Source organism: Anomaloglossus baeobatrachus, chromosome 5 (assembly GCF_048569485.1).
Source record: "Anomaloglossus baeobatrachus isolate aAnoBae1 chromosome 5, aAnoBae1.hap1, whole genome shotgun sequence".
NCBI lineage: Eukaryota > Metazoa > Chordata > Amphibia > Anura > Aromobatidae > Anomaloglossus > Anomaloglossus baeobatrachus.
The window spans coordinates 365,779,581-365,794,396 of record NC_134357.1 but is presented as its reverse complement, the minus strand read 5'-3'; positions in this window follow the sequence as shown (position 1 = coordinate 365,794,396).

Genomic DNA, 14,816 nt, shown 5'->3' with positions numbered 1-14,816 from the left:
CATCGAGGTCGTATGGTAGGTAAGTAAGTGTGACGGGGGTGAATCGTCTGTGCGGCACATTCAACAAATTGAACGTGCCGCACATATGATGGGGGCGTTGCAAATCACATACGATATTGTATGCGAAATTGCAACGTATAAAGCAGGCTTTAGTGATACCGGTTAAAGGGAACCTGTCAGGGGCAATATGCACCCAGAACTACAAGCATTTCTGGGTGCATATTGCTAATCCCTGCCTAACTGTCCCTGTATACACTAGCATAGATAAAGAAATCTTTAGAAAAAGTATTTCTAAAGATCTGTTATCATATGCTAATGAGCTCAGGGACTAGTCACAAGGGCGTTGCTTCCCTTGCTAGTCGGCCCCATTAGCATGTTAGTACGCCCCTGTGGTGTCAGAGGATGATCTCACTCACCTCTCACCTCACCCGACGCTGGATTTTGGCTCAGTGTGCATGATCCCGGACTTTCGGTCATGCGCACTACTTCAGTTTGAAGCCGAGACGCAAACGCCTGGCTTCATAGTGTGCATGACTGAAACTCCGGAGTCATACGTGGTCATGTATTTCCATGCAGCTGAGGCGCTCCTGTCAGGAGAGTGTGTGCTATGCCAGGTGATACTGATGCAAGACTCGCAGGAGTCATACATAAGCCTCAGCTGTGCACTCGGGTGAAGTCTCTGACAGCTCTCAGCAGAGTCTGTATGAGCAGACCTGTGTTTGTCTTCTTGCACAGATGTAGCACAGCTGAAAATGCTCACCCGCCTTTGGACTTCGTCAGAGGGTTTTTTGGGTAATAAAGTTGGAGTCCTAAATGTCTTCTTTTTTATTTCTAATAAAATATTTTTTTCTTCGTATTGTTGTTTTATTTTACTGTTAAAATAACAGACAATCACAGACACTGTCACAAAGTGGGCATCTGCGATTAGATGCTGGAGTAACCTGAAACCAGCCCATACATTCTAGTATCTAGACTATATTGGCAGATTCCAGGTTACGCCAACAGCCACAGACTCCCATTCTGCATGACTGCTACTGTGATTGACTTTTGGGTCCCTCACACATATAGTAGTGTAAAAATAAATAATTTTTAAAAATGATGTAGCGCTCCACGGTATTTTTGATTCTTAGTGCAGATAAAGCGGAGGGCTACGGGCTGCCACCCTCATCTGTTTGGCTTAACCTTGGCTGGCAATCAAAATACAGGGAAGCACATTCATTTTTTTTTAATTATTTAAAAAAATACTTACAAAAAAATATGCATGGGCTCCCGCCGTATTTTGATCGCTAGTCAGGTAAAACAAGGCAGCTGGGTGCTGGGATTCTCCGCAGCTGCCCCTAGAAATGATACTAAGCCTGAAATTCATGGTGTCAAGCTAAATTAGACATGGCCACCATGAATTTCCATTAAACAGTAAAAAGAAAAACACAATACATAGAAAAGAGTTTTTATTAGAAATAAAACAAAAAAAAATTAGAGACTCCATCTTTATTATAAAATAAATCCTTTGTCCGACGTCGTCCACAGGGAGAGCAATGGCAGCTCTGCTTCATCGTTATGTATAGACAAGCATTCGCCCATCACTAGTTATGACTGAGCTTACGTATTTTGGCAAAAATATGGACCAATATCTCATTTTATTATCATTTTATATCATTTTTTGCACATTTCTCTGCATGTTGCAGCCAGGCCTCTTTGGGGTGTCTGTTCTGTCGGATGCACTTATATAGTGCTGGGCAGCCCACCTGATCTAATAGTGTGGGCGTCATCAATAGGCTGTAAGCCTATGTGACTGGCGCCCTATGCAAAGTTCATCTGTGTGCATTTTTAATACCAGCAACCAACTCCTCCATGAATTGGTAGGCTGAGAGTAGTTGTCTCTAATGGTATTCTGCACCTGTGTTGCCCCCGCCTTTATCATAGGGGGCCTGCTGCATTCTGCTAGTGCATTTGCTGTTTGACCCTTCTTGGCTAATGTCTGTTTCTGGTGAGTTTTCTTTTTTACTTCATTTATATTGTTTCTTTTATGCTGCTTTTACACCATTAAAACTATTTATAGAACAAATGTTTTTGCATTGTTGTATTCTGAGCTACAGCTTTTTTATTTTTTTGCTGTGCCTTTTTAATCTTGTTTTAGTCTACTTTTTTGTAAGCTGTATTGTGAAAAGACATAGTTTTGCAACTTTTTTTAATATTTAAAAAAGTTGGGCAAAGTGCCAGAATTGGCTCATCTAATGGATGCAACAACATCTGGAATGGCTGCGCGCTTCTAATTTTAGGCTGGGAAGGGTCAAATAACCAAGGAACTTTCCAGCCTGATAATACCAGCCCCCAGCTGTCTTCTTTACCTTGGCTGGTTATGAAAAATAAGGGGGACCTGAATGCCATTTTTTTAAAATGATTTATTTATTTATAAATAAATAATATAAAAAATGGCATGGAGAGCCTCTATTTTTGATAATCAAGCATGGTAAAGCAGACTGCTGAGGGCTGAAGCCCACAGCTGTATGTTTTACCTGTACTGGTTATCAAAAATACTGGGGACCACAAGTCATTTTTGTTTTCTATTTATTTCCACATCTGTTTGCAGGGCAAATTTAATGCTCTTACCCCCATTTTCCTTCCTTTTGATGCCCCCTAGCTCTTACTATGACCATTTTACAGCACCAAAGTTCAGGTCCCCACTCATTTATATGGGTCTCAGGATTTGGGGCCAAGTTTGGGTCTGGTCTGGGTACCAAATCGAACTTTTGACTAAAGTCCGGCCGAACCCAGCAAACTCGAACATCCACAGGTCCGCTCATTCCTAGTCACAGCCCCTGGGCTGCACCAATTGTACTGGTCCAGAAAAAGGACAGAATACTGAGCTTCTGTGTGGACTACTTCAGGTTGAACACCTGCAGAGTTCAATCAAGACTCATACTCTCTGCCGAGGATAGAAGAGTCCAAGTACACATTAGGAAAAGCTAGATATGGCTTTTCCATTGACTTGGCCAGTGACTACTGGCTGATTCCATGGCTGAACAAGATCTGCCAAAGATGGCTTTTATTACCCATATAGGGCTTTTCGAGTTTAATCAGATGCCATTCGGGCTGACTAACTATGGACTTTCCAACTGCTTAAGGAAAACTGTTTTGGAGGCTTGAACTTTGAGGCAACACTAATTTACCTAGATAACATGTAATCTATTCCACCACATTCGAGAAACAACTTACCCAACTTGAACAGGTGTTGGAGCTGTTTCAGAAGCACAGACTGAAGATAAAACCCTGGGAAAATTTTTTGTTTAAAAAAAAAATTGAGTACCTGTGACATACCGTCTCTGATGAATATGTTTACCCGACAATGGAGAAAGTAGCCACCATGCAAAATAGCCTACACCTACAACATTAAAGAACAAAGCCTATTCCTGGGTCTGTCAGGGTACTATACAAGGTTCATTAAGAACTTTGCAAAGACTGCAGCACCATTGCATGAGCTACTAAGGGGAATAGCATGAGGTGTCATGTGATGCCCAATTCTGTGGGGGCCGAGACAGCAAGAGGCCTTATAGGCCCTGAAGCACGCACTGACAAATACCCCAATCCTGGTGAACGTTGACTTTGCCCAACCCTTTGTGCTGTAAATAGATGAGGGCCTCTATGGTTTGGGGGTGGTATTGGCCCAGGTTCAAGAAGGACATGAATGGGTAATTGCCTACTCCAGACAGTCCTTGCAGGACTCAGAGAAAAACACAACTATAGCTTATTCAAACTATAGTTGCTAGCAGTGGTGTGGGTCGTGACTGAGAAGTTTGCAGAGTATCTGTCTGGGTCGGAATTTTAACATGTTAGGCTATGGGTTGATCTTGAGACTTAAGCCTTCAACCTTAAAAACTTTGAAAACTATGTGAAAACTGACAACAATCTGCTTGCTCCTTTGGAGAATATGAAATTGGGGGCAATGGAACAATGATGGATCCCAATGATGTCCAAATACTGATAAAAGATATCCTAAAGAGAAAAAAGGCTGAGAAAATGCACACGGATGAAACAGCCAGAGACCCAAGAATAACCAACTCGAGATGTGGATGAAGAGTTGGAGGGGGATGTGATCCCAGACTTCTGTCAGTTCACAACAGCGTTTGTAGCCTCTCAAGAGTCAGGAGAAGAGCTTCAACCAAACTAAGTACTGGGGTGTCCCAGAGATAAATGGGTGCAATTACAGCAATCTGATCCAGAGCTGGTGGAGTTGCGAAAGTGGGTTACCATAGGTCAGAAACCCACTAGGGAAGAAAAGGGAACATTTTCGATCAGTGCCTTGTGGTTACGAGGTCATTGAGAGCGGCTCTGTATGAAGAATGGTCTAGAATACCAGTGGATACAGTTGCTCAGAGAATTCAGGACCACCTAGCAAATGAAGGTACCAGAAGGAATGACATCTAGCCTGGCACACTTTGGGGCAGTAAGGACTTTCCATAGGTTGCAGTGGCTCTATGTATTGGCCTCATTTACACTGATGAACAAAAGGGTAACAACTTTTGAATTTCAGGTTCCATATCTTATCATCCACTAGAGCTTCGAACTTGAGACTACATTTATTTTACAGACAATCATCTTGGCTATCTCATATATAAATGTGACTTTCCACTATTTAGCATATGATTAGTTATGCAAATTTTTACCAAGAAATTTCATTGTTACTGTTTTGCTCCTGGTGTTTGAAAAATCTTTTTCTTCCTGTATACTACAAATTACAACCTGTTCTCACATTCCCAAATAGCTCAGTGTTTTATTAGGTTGATTCCCAAGCAAAAGGTAACTAGTTTGAGTCTTGGAGCAGTCATGAAGGAGATTTCCCAAGAAAAGAGAAACACCATCTTCCAGCTCATTGATAAAGGTCTTTCTGCCAAGCTTCCGTGCGTGATCCAATCCTGAAGAAGATCTGATTTACTTCAGTTCTGGAAGAAGACCGAACACCAAACACTGAAGACCAAAAACGAAGCCCAAACATCGAGATGGCTGAACACCGACACAAGCAAAGTTCCAATAAGCCAGGCTGTTGTTTCTTGGCAAGATGCACAATACTAAATGAGGAAAGTTACCCACTAAAATTGGACTTGCAACCTAGCGGATTTTGCCATAGCCATTAGGGCATGTGTGTTGTTTGATTAGGTTAATTAGAGATGAGATAATCATGACATTAGCCGAAGAAACACTGACACCTTCCTGACAGAAAGAGTAGGACTAAGATAACTTAGTGATACTTGTTATTTAGGGTACCTTCACACTTAGCGATGCAGCAGCAATCCGACCAGCGATCTGACCTGGTCAGTATCGCTGCTGCATCGCTACATGGTCGCTGGTGAGCTGTCAAACAGGCAGATCTCACCAGCGACCAGTGAACAGCCCCCAGCCAGCAGCGACGTGCAAGCGACGCTGCGCTTGCACGGAGCCGCCGTCTGGAAGCTGCAGAGACTGGTAACTAAGGTAAACATCGGGTATGGTTACCCGATGTTTACATTAGTTACCAGCGCACACTGCTTAGCTGTGTGTGCAGGGAGCCGCGCACACTGAGCGCTGGCTCCTTGCTCTCCTAGCTGCTGTACACATCGGGTTAATTAACCCGATGTGTACAGCAGCTACATGTGCAGAGAGCCGGAGCCGGCAGCACAGGCAGCGTGAGAGCTGCAGAGGCTGGTAACTAAGGTAAATATTGGGTAACCACCTTGGTTACCCGATGTTTATCTTGGTTACAAGCTTACCTCAGCTGTCAGACGCCGGCTCCTGCTCCCTGCTCGCTTCATTTCGTCGCTCTCTCGCTGTCACACACAGCGATCTGTGTGTCACAGCGGGAGAGCGCCTTTGAAGAAAACGAACCAGGGCTGTGTGTAATGAGCAGCGATCTCGCAGCAGGGGCCAGATCGCTGCTCATTGTCACACACAGCGAGATCGCTAATGAGGTCACTGCTGCGTCACAAAAAGCGTGACTCAGCAGTGATCTCGGCAGTGAGCTCGCTGTGTGTGAAGCACCCCCAAGTGTTATAAGCAAGCAAGTGTAATTATATTGCATTTGTATTTTGTACATCTCTTACCATGTATTAATCTGTTTAATAATTGTCACTTGCGTCAATACTTCTTTATTTGTGTAAAATAAAAATCTGTTGTTAGTCACTACAGAGCCTCCTTGACTGTGCTGTTGCATTCTTGTATCCTGTTAACATTGGCACAGCAAGCTAGAAGGCCCATGAAACTATGAAGATTTAGACAACATGCTATCCTGGAAACCAATCACAGTCAAAGTGTGGCGCCCCTGAGGCGTCAGTCGCCACAGGGTACTGCACCTCACTTAAGGTGCGGTACTCATCCCGGGTGTTGAGGAGATCGGTGGCGGTTCCACATCCAAACATTCCATTCCATATATATACTGCAGGTTGCCTTCCCCACTGGGGATCGGGCTAGGGTCAGGTCTTAAGGTTGCCACCAAACACTGGGGGTTCCACCTACTAGTGACAGGAACTTAGGGATGGGAGGAGCAGCCACTGGGGAGAGGGAGGAGTGTTATCTGGTAACCATGGACGATCACAAAAATTCCTTCAGCAAAAAAACACAAGACTAGTTTGAACCTGAGCTGACTGCAATCCCTTATCTGTGAAACCACATTAGAAGTAGCCGTGGAGCATTCCTAAACACACCTAGATGCCTTGTCACAGCTGGAGAAACTTACTACACCTCACAGATAGAAATGAGAAAACCTATCTTGTCTCAGAGCAGTCCCCAAAGAAATAGCAAGCCTCAACATATAGAGCCAACGGTGATGTAAGAAAACACAATACACAGATAGGAAATATAGATTAGCAAAAGCAAGGACCAATTTCCTAGATAAAACAGGACAGGACAGAAAACTGATTATGGTCAGTGCAAAACCCTGCGGAAAAATACCAATCTCCTGATAAACAAAAAACCCTGAGACCACTGGGTCTCTCCCCCACTATATCAGGTACTCTTGTAATGGGAGAAACAAAGTACTAAAAAACACAAAAAATGCAAAAGTGCAAATAATCAAGTAGAACAAGGAGAATTTCCCTTTTCCTGCAGTGAGGATTGCAGTGGGGGAACCCCAATGCTCATCAAAACAGAAAGACAATTCCTCTCCTGCAAGAAAACAGACCTTAAGCAAAATGACAAAAAACACAAAACACCTTTAGGTGTGGATCAGGCAATAAAGCAAAGAACTTGCAACTTATCTGGAATGGTACAGGCACAGGATAATTGGAAGGAAAAACTCCAAGCCAATTCAGAGACTGAGGATAAACATTTATCACCGGCCCCAGCCAGCAGACACTGCTCTTCTATATAGCCCAGGCTGATCTGCAATTGGACTTCCCAAACTCCCAGTTAACTCTCACATCTGTTGAGTCACAGTCAGCTTCACCTGCAGTACTGAACACCAGAGGGAGCTCCAAACCATCACCCCCTCGGATGACATTCACAACAGAAGAGCACACAGACAGGAAGTTGTGCCCTGACGTAGGTTGGGGAAGGAAGCAAGGGAGCTTACCGGTGGAATCTGTGGGACACGGGAGCAAATACGGTTGCTGAGGGAAGAGCTTAATTGCTCCCTCGGGACCGGCGAAGTTCAGGGTATGGAGCCCTAGGGTGGCGTACACTTCAAGTTGTGCCACCAGAATCCGCCGGACAGGGGGATTTCATGTCCCTCTGGTCACCACAAGATCCCAGAGCACAGTAGTAACATAGAGCCCGGAGTGGTGATCACGGTCAGGACCCAACCGGACTTACGCTGCCTGCAGACGGGACAGGAACTTTAACACTGAACAGGGGTTCCAAAGCACTTCAGGTCACGGGGATCCACACAATAAAGCGCAAGGAGGAAGGGCCTACAATCCACAACACTGGCGCTGACCTCCAAATTATCCGGGATCGGCTGGGGCCCATAACGGCAAAGACCGTCACTACAAGGGTGACAACTGGACTGTGAGTAAAAGACCTTGAACTGCAACAACTGAGTCAGCCCCTCATTGCCGGCGCCCCACGCTCCGGCGCCGACGGCCATTACCGTCCCCATCATCCTCCCTCGGGCCTAGCTCTACCTGTGGAGAGCTGAACCATCCCGGCTTCGACACCATCTGCCCCAGAGGACAGCACCCACAGTGGCGGCTAATCCCTGGCTGCGTACCACAGGTGGCGTCACAAGACAACTACTACTTCTATTATCCCCATCATCCCTCCATCCTTTTCCACTCCTCCTTTCGTAGACACCTCGGGGTCATGAAACCAGGCAGGACAACCCGTGACAACCCCCTGACCCTTACCAGCCCGGTGACGAGTATTCCCCAGACCCCGTGGGGTGCTCCAAAAGCAGAGCACATCAGAAGCCAAAGAACCAAAAGGGCAGATGTAGAGGAATACGCCACACCTGAAGTCGCACACAAATAATAGTTTGTGATGTTTACAGCAATGGAAGAATTATCCAGCAGGCCTGAGAATTTGTAGAAATCACAGGAGTTTGCTAAGATGAAGGCTGTGCAGTATGAACAGTCTCTAAGCACCAGTTCCAGGTGTTTATGGCAAATGATGGCACTGGTGGACACAGAAAAGGGTCCATGTGCAACACAAATATAAGGGCCCATTGCAGCTCAAGAGCTCATAAAAATGAAAATTGCACCTGCTTTGGAAGAAAAAATAGGTCACTGCGAAATGCAGCCCAAAAAAGAGCAACGTGCGCAATCTGAACAATCTGAAATCTCATAGAGTTTGCTGGGGAAGGAAAAGCATGCAGTTTGTGGTCACCACAAACTGCACCAAAAACATATCAAAAACTGCAGCATGCTCATGTGGCCTTAATTCTGCAGGCATGGCAGCCAGAAAACCTACCATACTTTCTGGCCAATGACTCTACCAGAGAATAGGCTTGTGGTCTGCCAGTCAACTTGGTACACCGGATGCTCAAAATTACACATTACATATACAATGCTACTTTCCTTAACAATCATCAGGGTAGTCCGGATGCGGTTTGGGTCAATTTTAACCTTGTGTATAGCAATCTTTAGTCAGGTCATCTGAATGGTTTAATCCTATATGATTTGTACCCTATTAATTTATGTAGCAATATTTTGCAGATTAATAGCTTAGACAAATTAGTTGCCAGTGAAATAATGCCTAAAACCCCCACAGAAAAGTCAGTTGTTGTTAAGCAATGCTTTTGTCGCGGGCGGAGGAGGGGACGTCGCGCTCTCCCACTGCTCGGGTCCGGCTGCCGCTGCTGCTGCCTGCTGCTGCTCGGTGGCTCGAGCGATGGGCCGGATCCCGGGGACTCGAGCGGCGCTCCTCGCCCGTGAGTGAAAGGGGATTGGGATTTGGGATAGTTTATTGTCCGTGACGCCACCCACGGTTGTGGTGATTTGTTGACACCACCACTGCTCTGTATGGGGATCCCGGGGACTGATGGTATGGAGCAGCTAGATGTTAGTCCTCCCCTCCGTGGGTAGGGGGTAGTTGTCCCGGGGCCCAGTGATGAGGTGAGTGATGCAGGGCTTGGTGGGGTGCAGGGACGCGGGGGCAGCGCTGTGCCTTGCGGCACTGTGGTACTCACTCAGCCTGAGACGATGACACAGTTCTCGGTAAAACACACGGCTGGAAAGACGGTTCCCACGGACGGCTGCACTTGCTTTCCCCAGTAGTTGACGGTGACGGTCCCTTTTCCTGCACCTAAGATGATGATGGTTGCGATGGGTTCCCACCAGTAACCCGCTCCCCGGCTTGGATATGGGCCGGAGGAGCCCTACTTTGCCCGCAGGCGCTGGCCCTGAGAAACTGGTGCCCTGGCGGTGGCGGTGTCTCTCTGTAACGGTTGGACTGTTGCCGTCAATCGGGACTTGCTTGTTGGGAGACCCAGAGGTCCCCTTCACTAACGGATTTGGCAAATTCACGGCGACTCCTAGCCTTGCCGGGATCCGAAAGGCCCCTGCCACTGGTGCTGACTGCTCTTCGTATACCGCTCCGGTACCGCCAGGCCACCACCCGTCCGCGGTCCTTCCAGCAACCTCCAAGCAGTCACCCCTGCAGACAGTCACCGCCGTCTGCTGACCTTGCTGTCTCTCAGTCTGGGGCACACACCCGGACCAACTTCAGGCTGTCTTAACTGTCACTTTCCTTTTACTTCAGCTTCACTCCTTTGCTCCTCTACCACTTCACTTCCCTCTACTTCCACTTCCCTAGCTTCACTGCCTGGTTCTCCCGCCTCCAGGGCTGTGAACTCCTCGGTGGGCAGAGCCAACCGCCTGGCCCATCCCCTGGTGTGGACATCAGCCCCTGGAGGAAGGCAACAAGGATTTTAGGTTAGCCTTGATGTTCCTATCTGGGGTGTAGGGTGTGGTGGTATTATGACCTGTGACCCCAGGCTTGCCCAGGGCGTCACATTCCCCCTTAGCAAAATGCAGACCGTCCGCGGGCTGCCCGTCCAACACCGGTTTTATTTTCTGTAAAATATGTAAAAGGTAGAAACATAATACAAGTTATGACATCATCCCACATCGGGAGGTTCGGTTCTTAAGCGTTGCAAACATTTTAAATGGTTGTGGCTGCCGCTCTCTCCCACTCAAGTAACCTGGCCCTGATGCTGCCCCTAAAACCCAGGCAGCACCCCTTGACCCCAGTCCAGCACAAGTTACCCGAGCGGGATCTGTCCTTCCCCTCCAGAGGGTAGCCACCGGTTCCTGTGGTGGCTGGGCCCCAGCCTGCTCTATTGCGGGCCCCCCTCCAACCTGCCTCTCCGGAGGCGGTTACGGTAGCTGCACAACATATTTTTATTTACAAGCCACTTAACGTTTGTGGTTGCCCTGCAAGTTCACGGGCTTGTCCATAGGAGTTCCTATGCAAATCTTTCAAACGGTCCCCACGGGGACAACGGTGCCGGCAACGGCCGGTTTCCAAATCACGGTAGAATCAGATAAATCCTCGGTTCCATTCTCTTATCATCAGCTGTAGAACTTTAAACAAACACACTGGTGGTCCCTACAGGGACGGTGCAACGGTGCTCCGCTGCCGTTATTCCGAGTCCTCCACATCACCTGAGGGAAGGGGCGCGGCGCTCACACGGGACTCCTGGCTGCCCCTTAACTTAGCGTCCAGCGCGAACCACCCCCTCTCCCCACAGTGCCGGGTGTACTGCACGATGTCGCCCGGCATCAGGTTACGACCGGGATGCTCCTCAGCCAGGTGGGCATTCACATCCCGCCGGGCTATAAACACTTCGGCCTCCAGGCCCGGTTCATATATAAACCCATAGCCCCGGCGGACATCAAACCGCCTCACCTGCCCTTCGTACAGCGGGCCCCGGACACGGAATGTTGCCTGACGGAGGCTCTCTTTTTCCCGGATTGCACAGGCCACCAACTCCGCCTTCTTTCTTTCACGTTCACCGATTTCCAGGCCCAACGGTACCGGCTCCCTGTCCCAATACGGCGCTGCTGCGAGCTCCGGCGCACGGGTCGGGCCCCGCAAGACCTGTTGGACATTGCCCACTGCTGGTACTCTGGGCGTCAGGTCCTGCGGTGACTTGGCCTTAGACGCTGCCTTGCATCGGCAACCCGGCGCAACCTCAGCCGAGGTGTGGGGGATGGGCACAGGAGCTTTCCGCGGTTGGGCCTTCGGCACTGAGCGGGCTGTCGGCTCTGGCTCGGGGACTTTCTCGGGGGATGCCTCCGGTTCGATTTTCGGGGCTTTCCAGGGCAGCACCTCCGGTCGATTACGGGCTCCGGCTGCAGGTCGGTCCGCCTGGGCGGACATGCTGGGTATCGCTACCGGTTGCGGTGGTAGCGGGCCTAGTGGCGGGGTCACGGCTTCCGGAACGGGTGGCGAAGGAGGCAGCAGGGGGAGAGGGTTTGGACTGGGTCCCGCAGCCGCGATTACCGGCCCTTCGAGGGCATCGGGGCGTGGGTCACTCACCCTCCCTTTCTCCGCTTCCTCCTCGCGTCTCCGCACGGTCGCTATGACGTCCGCCATGTCGGTCTCCCACTCCTCCATGAGGAGCTGCATCTTGACCTGCAGCCTTTGGTAGAGCTGCGCGGTCCGGATCTCCACCCACACCGCGGTTCCAGGTGCGGGGGCTACGGTGCTGCGGGACGGCATGAACATGTTGCTGGCGGCCTTTCCCAGGAACAAGATGTCTGCAGGGTCCTGGCGTCCCTGCTTTTATAGCCGCGCTCACATGCAGCTAGCCGCCATTCCATCTCCTTCAGCCTCTTTTCGGCCCCTCCTCTATCGGGGCGGGGTTTTGGCCTTCGCGCCTCTACTACTCGAGAAGACGCTCGAGCGGGAACTTTTCGCGCCAAAGATGGCGACTTCTGAAATTTTCCGGCCGGATACCTCCGGCGGTCACAAGGCGCACCTCTACCCAACGGCAGAGCGGTAAGATCCTGTTCGTGACGCCAAATTGTCGCGGGCGGAGGAGGGGACGCCGCGCTCTCCCACTGCTTGGGTCCGACTGCCGCTGCTGCTGCTGCGGCCTGCTGCTGCTCGGTGGCTCGAGCGATGGGCCGGATCCCGGGGACTCGAGCGGCGCTCCTCGCCCGTGAGTGAAAGGGGATTGGGATTTGGGATAGTTTATTGTCCGTGACGCCATCCACGGTTGTGGTGATTTGTTGACACCACCACTGCTCTGTATGGGGGACCCGGGGACTGATGGTATGGAGCAGCTAGATGTTAGTCCTCCCCTCCGTGGGTAGGGGGTAGTTGTCCCGGGGCCCAGTGATGAGGTGGGTGATGCAGGGCTTGGTGGGGTGCAGGGATGCGGGGGCAGCGCTGTGCCTTGCGGCACTGTGGTACTCACTCAGCCTGAGACGATGACACAGTTCTCGGTAAAACACACGGCTGGAAAGACGGTTCCCACGGACGGCTGCACTTGCTTTCCCCAGTAGTTGACGGTGACGGTCCCTTTTCCTGCACCTAAGATGATGATGGTTGCGATGGGTTCCCACTGGTAACCCGCTCCCCGGCTTGGATATGGGCCGGAGGAGCCCTACTTTGCCCGCAGGCGCTGGCCCTGAGAAACTGGTGCCCTGGCGGTGGCGGTGTCTCTCTGTAACGGTTGGACTGTTGCCTTCAATCGGGACTTGCTTGTTGGGAGACCCAGAGGTACCCTTCACTAATGGATTTGGCAAATTCACGGTGACTCCTAGCCTTGCCGGGATCCGAAAGGCCCCTGCCACTGGTGCTGACTGCTCTTCGTATACCGCTCCGGTACCGCCGGGCCACCACCCGTCCGCGGTCCTCCCAGCAACCTCCAAGCAGTCACCCCTGCAGACAGTCACCGCCGTCTGCTGACCTTGCTGTCTCTCAGTCCGGGGCACACACCCGGACCAACTTCAGGCTGTCTTAACTGTCACTTTCCTTTTACTTCAGCTTCACTCCTTTGCTCCTCTACCACTTCAATTCCCTCTACTTCCACTTCCCTAGCTTCACTGCCTGGTTCTCCCGCCTCCAGGGCTGTGAACTCCTCGGTGGGCGGAGCCAACCGCCTGGCCCACCCCCTGGTGTGGACATCAGCCCTTGAGGAAGGCAACAAGGATTTTAGGTTAGCCTTGATGTTCCTATCTGGGGTGTAGGGTGTGGTGGTGTTATGACCTGTGACCCCTGGCTTGCCCAGGGCGTCACACTTTCGTTTCAAACAAGAATATCAGACCAGCTTGAAATTTGATTCATTGGCATACTGATGCCAGCAAGGACGAAGCAGCTTGGAGGTATGATGCCATGACTCTTTCCAGCTCAGCCTGCATTAATAATGATATTCCACCAAAATAATATAGGAGAAGAACACTTATAAGAGGTATAATAGGCTGTGGCCACTTATATGGAATTAAAAAACAATCTGGTGGGAGAAATACACTTGTGTTAATGACAAAATAGATCTAAACAAATCATAATGGATGATGATCAGCTCTAATCCATCATGGATATTGTAAAAAATCGAACCAATAAAGCCAGTGTAAGGTATTCCAAATGCAAGGGGAATATCAGACAATGGTATATAAATCTTTGTACCTGTCTACTACATTTGTGTATGGATACTGACAGTGGCAACTGTAGCGCCCCTGAAGCTCTGGTCGCTACAGGGTACTGCAACTGAGTTAAGGAAGCAGTATCTATCTGGGGTAAGTGACAGGTGGATTGCCGGTGCTCACACCAGACACATTTCACTTGCAGCTAGGTGCCTTCCCCCGTAGGGTGGAGTGGACTGGGGTGGGCAGGTAGAGTTAGCCATCCAGTAGTATGGGACTTCCCGGTCACCAGGACAACCACTGGGGGGCGGGTGCCACATGATACATAGAGAGCTTTGCTGGAGGGAAGTGCCCTGAGACAAGACTGGGTGCAGGAGAGCACCAGTGCTGGGGGGACACACAGCTTATCTTGACGTTGTGGAGCCTGGGGCTTGTGAGCTGGAGCTCGGCTCAAGTTCCTTCTGTGAGTCGCTGGATAGCGAGGACAAACAGGACATTTGCACTGACACCGGTAACCACCTGGAACTTGCATCAGATAACCAGAGGTTTAACAGCAGTGAACCAGCATGTTCTCGGGCAATCTCTTAACCAGTGAGTAAACACCTGAACCGGAGCTCATGCCTCGTTTCCATTATTTACCAGCGACGCCATCCCGCGCTCCGGCGCCCACGGCCTTCTACCAGCCAGCCGGCCACCCTCCCGGGGCAACCACTCCGCCTGTGAGGAGTGGCTCCATCTTGGCTGCAATCAACATCTACCTCCGGTGAGAAGAACCCTGCAGTGGCTGCCACCTACCTGGCCGCACACCACAGGTGGCAT